Here is a 6,579-nt window from a genome sequence, read left to right as displayed (position 1 = left end):
TTTAGAAAAGCACAAATCCAATTTGAAAATTTTCTAATTTAAAGTGCTATGAATGTTGAATAGTTGGCCATTTCTTGAACCAAATTGCTTCTTAGAACCAATCATTATTCAGTGTATTATAAGGGAATTGAACACTCAGAATATGTCACCACACTTTTATTAAAACCTTTGAAAGGACAAAAGTTATAGATGCACTTTAAATAACTTTAAAATGTATCAGATGAAGATAAGGGAAAAATATAAATGAAATATGGAAAAATCTCTTGTACTGTCAGTAACAAGGAAATCTACTTCCCTTGTGAAAAAAGAAACAAAAACAAAAACCAGTGACTTCTGTCACACAAATGGTAAATATAAAACTCGCTTTTCACCTTTGTAGCTAATTAAATTTCTTGATGTATGCATTTTGAAGATTCTGTTCAGTTTCTTCTAAAAAAATATACACTAAGTTTTAAGAACCTAAGAAATGTCCTACTCAAATAGCTAATTTACATGTTTCAATATCAACATACTTTATTTAATGTGAGTAATCATGGAACATTTATTGATATCCACAGGAATGATGTCTTCAGAATCTGAGTTACTTCCTTTTCAAAATTTCATAAGTTACAAGGTCACTAAATTTTTTATCTCTATAAATTTCTTCCACTTCCCAGTAAATTTTGGTCTTTCTAGACATCTTCACTATGGATTCAGCATGGGATGCTCATGGCATTCTTGTGAAGTTTCCCAACAATCAATAGTTTGTCTGAAGTTTCCGAGCTCAAATCCCCGATAGTAAAATCCTGGTTGACTTCATTCATGTTTTCATCCAAAGCATGGTATAAGTTATTGGCTGGCCCATAGTTGCCTAACAATGACAGGTGTCCAACCGTGGTCCAATTGGCTCCAGCCAGGGGACAGAATCATAGTGAAAAACAAGATTGCAAGGTTTGTTATTGGGGCTGTTGGCATAACAAGCATTCAGAGGTTCACCAGTGTTCCAGACTCTCTAATATCTTTATTGCACCATTAATCTTTGAGAGTAGGGTTTTTCAACTTTGACACAATTGACATGTATGCCAAATACTTTGTTGTAGGAGTTGTCTTGTGCATTTTAGGATATTTGCAGGATTCCTGGCCTCTACCCACTAGATGCCAGTAGCTTCCCCCACCCCAATGTCTCCTGTCATTGCCAAGTGTCCCCTGGTGGAGCAAAATCACTCTCAGTTGTGAGCTTCTGCTCTAGAATCATCTGGGACCTTTCTCTAAATTCTCTCCATGGCACCAACATTCTTCAGACTAAAACTCCAAGCTCAGTCACATGATGATTACATAAACCTCAAGCAGAAAGGATTTATTCTGCATATAAATTTGTCTCTTGAGGAAATAAAAGGCCTTATCATTATGTTGATTAGCAGGTCCTGGGATGATCTTCTTCCCTCCTTACTTCAAGAGAAGAAGCAGTAGATAGAACAATTTGGCAGCCAATGTCTAAGTAAGGTTTTGTTAGGTGAAGTGCTGCCAGTCTTCCGTGGGTCATTTTCTTAAGGCTTGTTCCAAATAACCAGAGGACTTGAAGTTTGCAGCTGGGATGACTCAGGCTCTATCATAGCAGCCTGATACTTGTGTTTCCCAGCATGTTGTTGGTCAGATAAACTCTGTCATTGTCTGGTTAACCCCCAGGCTAGAAGAGAAACCTCAAATCTCTGCTTATGAGCCCACAGCTATCCAGCCATAGTTTCTGGAATCCACAGGTGGGATGTCACAGGCCCTCACACAGAACACATATGCCCCAGTTTCCCAGGTCATTCAAACTCAGATCCAACTCCCAGAGGTGGTGGTTGGCCTAGGGCACAGCAGAGAGACACTCAAAGCTGCAGAACTGAGCCATCAAATGCCTAACCAGAGGGTCTGGAGTTTACTTGGATGCCTGAAACCCTCATACAGCAGCAGCACTTGGGTTCCCCCGGTCATTCAAGTTTAGATACAACTCTGCCAGGCTCTGATTCACACTGAGGGTGGAAGTCAGGTCTTCACAGGCAGCAGCAGTGACTTGGCAAATCTTAACTGCAAGATCCTCAGCCAATGACTGGGTGCCTCAGGCTTAACAGAAAAGCCTCAGACCCAAATCCTCCAGTGCACTTGGTGCTGAGCAAGGAGGCAGTGTCCTGTCAAGCCACAACCTCCAGAGGACACTTCCTCAACTGATTCATCTGCAGCCTGCATTTGGGATGCTGGAGCCCCTCACAGAGCAGTTCCATGCCTGGCAACCTCAAGTCATTGGTCCTTAGGTCCATCTTTATAAAATTCTTATTGGATATCAGAACTGCTGTGAGGTCCTGATAGGCAGGGCTAGAAACTCAGCACCTCTACAGCTTCAATTCTACAGTTTGCATTTGGGTTGTCTGAGTCTTTGACAGAGCAGTTTCACCCCCCAGCTTCTCAAGGCATTGCAATACAAAACCAGCTCTATCAGATTTAGATTAGAGCTTAGAGCATCAGCAAGCTGTTCACTGTAGATGTCTGACAAAACATTCCTCTCGGCTGACTATGCCAATAGCATCTGGACCCTGAAGTCCACCTCACCCATCTTCTTCATCCACACTGTAGGCAGCCCTGTACCAGTGCAGCACTGGGATGCTCCTGCAGTTCATCACACAAAAAGGAGGAAACCTTGGTGGTGATATTGCTGACCATGACCACTTGGAAGTGACTCAGGGCCTGTTGGGTAAATTCATCTTCCTGGATCTCATAAAAGCAGCTAAAGAGCTACTAGAAACCCTGCTGCAGGTAGAGCTCTCACTGTGAGCTTTGCTTTGGACTCACTCCGATAGTTTGACCTTGATGCCAGGGGAGACCTTCTAGCAAAGACTTTTCTCAAGGTAGCTTCTTATTCCCTCATTCACATGGGGAGTGCCAAGAAGCTCTTTTCTGAAAATGCTACTCAGCCAACAGCATCCTCACATTCGGCTCTGGGCTGGACCCACTCTCCTCAACATCCAGGATATAGTACATGGCCTCAAAGAGCTCCTGGAAACTCAAGTGGATGAAGCTGTAGAACACTGCACAGTTGATGTCCTTATGGAAGATGATCACCTTGAGGGAGGAAGAGATATCCATCCCATCAAGCCGTGCTTCTGGAAGTCCTACTCTTCAAATGGGATTTTCTGATTCCCGAGACCATATGCCACCAAAGAGCAAGGGCTGGAGAACTGAGGTCCCTGGCATCAGACTCAGAGGTAGAGCATGTAAACTGCTGTGGTGTCCTGGATGTCTGTCTCAAAATCCCCCCTGCCACTTTCTAATTGCTGCTTGAACCAGGTACAAATGACCCAACATATGGTGGAGACAAATCATAGAGTGAAAAGGCACTTGTTGTTTTTCACGAAACTGAAGGGTTTACCAGCCTGTTTAACATTGTGGAAATACGTGTAGAAGTACTTCTTCCTTTCTGTGTCAGAGAAGCCCAGGATCTCCACATGCTTGCGATTCTAGAGCAAGTGATGGAGCTTCTCCAAAGCCATGGCCTAGCAATGATGAGCAAAGACAACCGAGGCAGCAGGTTATTCTGAATCAGACTGCTAATGAGAAGCTCTGTGAGCTGTTTTTCCTCCCAGCAGAGGCACCAGGGTCCCTGGGGGTGTAGAAAGAGGACTTGAACTCCTCAAAGCCATTTATGATGAAAAGGAGGCACTCAGGAACTCAGACAAGCTCCCGGTAGGGCACGCTGGGCTCTGGCCGGCAACTGGACATAAGGTGTTGCATGCTCTGCTCTGAGGTGCTCTAGTTCATCTCCCTTCAGTTGATGTAGAAAAGACAATCAAACTTGTCTTGGAAGAGCCTCCCATTGGTCCAGTCCAGCATCACCTCTGGACCAGCATGAATTTGCCCATGTCCCTCCAGGACAACAGTGTACAGTGGCTGGGTGGTGCTCCTTACCTCTCATACCATTATTCAACTTGCTAATTTCTAACCCTAAATAAACCATTAAATGTTGTTAGAGCAGATAAAGTGACATAGAAGGCAATTCACAATAGTTGGTGTTATGGTTGATTTTATGTATTAACATAGATAGGCCCTAGATTCTAATTATTTAATTATTCTAATAATTAAATTAATAAAGTAATAATTAATAATTATTCTAATTATTTAATCAAACACTAAGTCTAGATATTTCTGTGAAGGTATTTTGTAGATGTTTCTAACATTGACAAGCAGTTCAATAAGTAAAAGAAATTGCCCTAAAAAATGTGGATGAGCCTCATCCAATCAGTTGAAGGCCATAATGGCAAAAACAAGTTTCCTAGAAAAACTTTGCTCAGGATTGCAACCTCAGCTCCTGTTAGAGATTCCAGCCAGTCTGCTCTACAGATTTCAGACTTCCTAGTCCCCACAATCACATGAGCCAATTCCTTATAATAAATATCTTTATATTTAATATATAATAATTTATATATAGTAAATCTCTTTATATATATCTTTGTATTTCACTAACATATAATATACATAAGCCCAAATTGCTTCTGTTTCTCTGACAAATTCTGACTTACAGAGGTGTATTTTATGAAAATATACAACTACTCTTCTCTATTGCTTTCATTTTATTTATTGGGTATGTGTAACATAAGTGGAGGACAATACTGTTTTCATTTAAGCATGTTTATCTGTTAAATTTTGTAGAATCTATTCTAGTATATCAAGTATCATTAATCCAAGGAGAAGATCCTACTACCCACAATGTTTAGACAAGGTGCCAATGCCAGTATTAATAAAAAATACATTTTAACATCACATTCCCTGGTGGAGGGAAGTAATGCAGTCATATTTAAGCCTATGAAAGCAAGAATAGCAGCTATCTCTACAACTAAAGTTTGTCCAAATTGGGGTCAACTATCAGGACATTTCTATTTGAAATGAAAAATAATAATGTTTCTTTTAAAGATTGGGTATGATAGGAGTGAAAAAGAATGTGGGATAAGACATGCAGTCAGAAGAGATGAGACACAGTGCTTACTTCATATTTTATAAATTTTGATACCAGGAAACTCAAACTCTACAGATTCTGTTTACCTACATTTAAACTGGGACATATTTTTACCCTTATCACACAAGATTATTTTAAGAATGAAGAAAGTGTTAATTTAATAAAATGAAGTTCAAAACTAATATTTATTTGCTATTTATTTCTATAGTATTTTTTTTCAATTTCTGGTAAGATCCTGAGGTTAACTCTAATAACGGTTTTAATACTTCTATTGCTTTTCACTAGTAGCTGGTTCTTTATTCCATGAGTGATCCATGGAGACTGTTGGACGAAAATAGAGTAGCCAGAAAGCCAGCAAAGGAGTAAGACCCAGCTCTGCTCTCTGTAAGACTGAGCTTATGCCTACACGAGCATCGTAATGATTCTCTCTGACCTACTTTAAACATTTTTATAGTTACATAACCATAAAAGATTAATCCAAGAAAATAGAGTTAAAATAGAAATTTATAGTGATACTATAACTAGCACTGTCAGTGTAGAATGTATGGTTAGGAATTCTGCCTATGAATGTGTTTCTATCTGTGCTTGAAGATGGACGCGATTATATAGCGATTGCCTATGAGAAATAACAATTATAGATAATATTTATTTTAATTGGAGCTGGGGTGATTTAAAATATAATAATATCAAAGTCTTAACATTTATAGAAAACTAAAATGATATTGCCAATATTAAGAGAGGCAGAAAAGAGATATGAAAGGACACCAAAATGTTTTCCCTTTCCAGCTATAGAAAAAATTAGATACTTCAAAATTTACTCTGTATAAAATAATAAGAGTAGTCTAGTTGATGATGTGTTAACAAACATTTCCCAAACCTCCATGCCTTGAAGCAACAAGAATTTATTTCTTTTCTACATTTTAAATTTGTTCTGGGATCCAAGCTAGTTAGTGTCATACCATGTGGGAAATCGCTGGCCATGGTGACAAGAAGAAGATGGACTTTTACAGTAGAACCCAACCCCTGCACCATTAATAAGTATTGGCCAAGAAATAAATCTTTGCTGCTATATGCCACTGAGATTTTGAGGCTGATTATCATCACAGAATAACTCTCTCCTGATTGAAATAGATATTCGTACCTGAAGCAGTTTGTCCATGGGCATGGTTCATCAGTTTGCACAGAAGATATGAATATTGGAATCTGGAAAATAATGATAAATGTTATACAGTAGCAGAAAAAAGTAAAACTATCCCTAGCAATATACTATAATATCATATATCTCATGAAATTTTAACTCTGGGACAAGAAGTTTGAAAACACTATTAATAGAACACATTTGTTGTTGTTTGTTGTATTTGATAAGGTACTGCCAGAAAAAGAAGAGCTCAGGAAAAACAAAACAAAACAAAAACAATAGAAACCCCAGCTTATCAGAATTAAGAACAAGAATTAAGAATAGGACTTCCCTGGTGGCACAGTGGTAGAGAGTCTGCCTGCCGATGCGGAGGACACGGGTTCGTGCCCCGGTCCAGGAGGATCCCACATGCCGCGGAGCGGCTGGGCCCGTGAGCAACGGCCACTGAGCCTGCGCGTCCAGAGCCTGGGCTCTT

The 6,579-nt window shown here is 39.7% G+C and overlaps 1 pseudogene; it reads right to left on the bottom strand.

Annotated features, from left to right (window-relative positions):
- Window positions 1-1,393: 1,393 nt before the first annotated feature.
- Window positions 1,394-5,947, bottom strand: LOC102995469 (NACHT, LRR and PYD domains-containing protein 12-like; annotated as a pseudogene).
- Window positions 5,948-6,579: the final 632 nt, after the last annotated feature.

This window comes from Physeter macrocephalus, chromosome 13 (genome assembly GCF_002837175.3).
Source record: "Physeter macrocephalus isolate SW-GA chromosome 13, ASM283717v5, whole genome shotgun sequence".
NCBI classification, from domain to species: domain Eukaryota; kingdom Metazoa; phylum Chordata; class Mammalia; order Artiodactyla; family Physeteridae; genus Physeter; species Physeter macrocephalus.
This window is presented reverse-complemented; position numbering and strand designations above follow the sequence as displayed.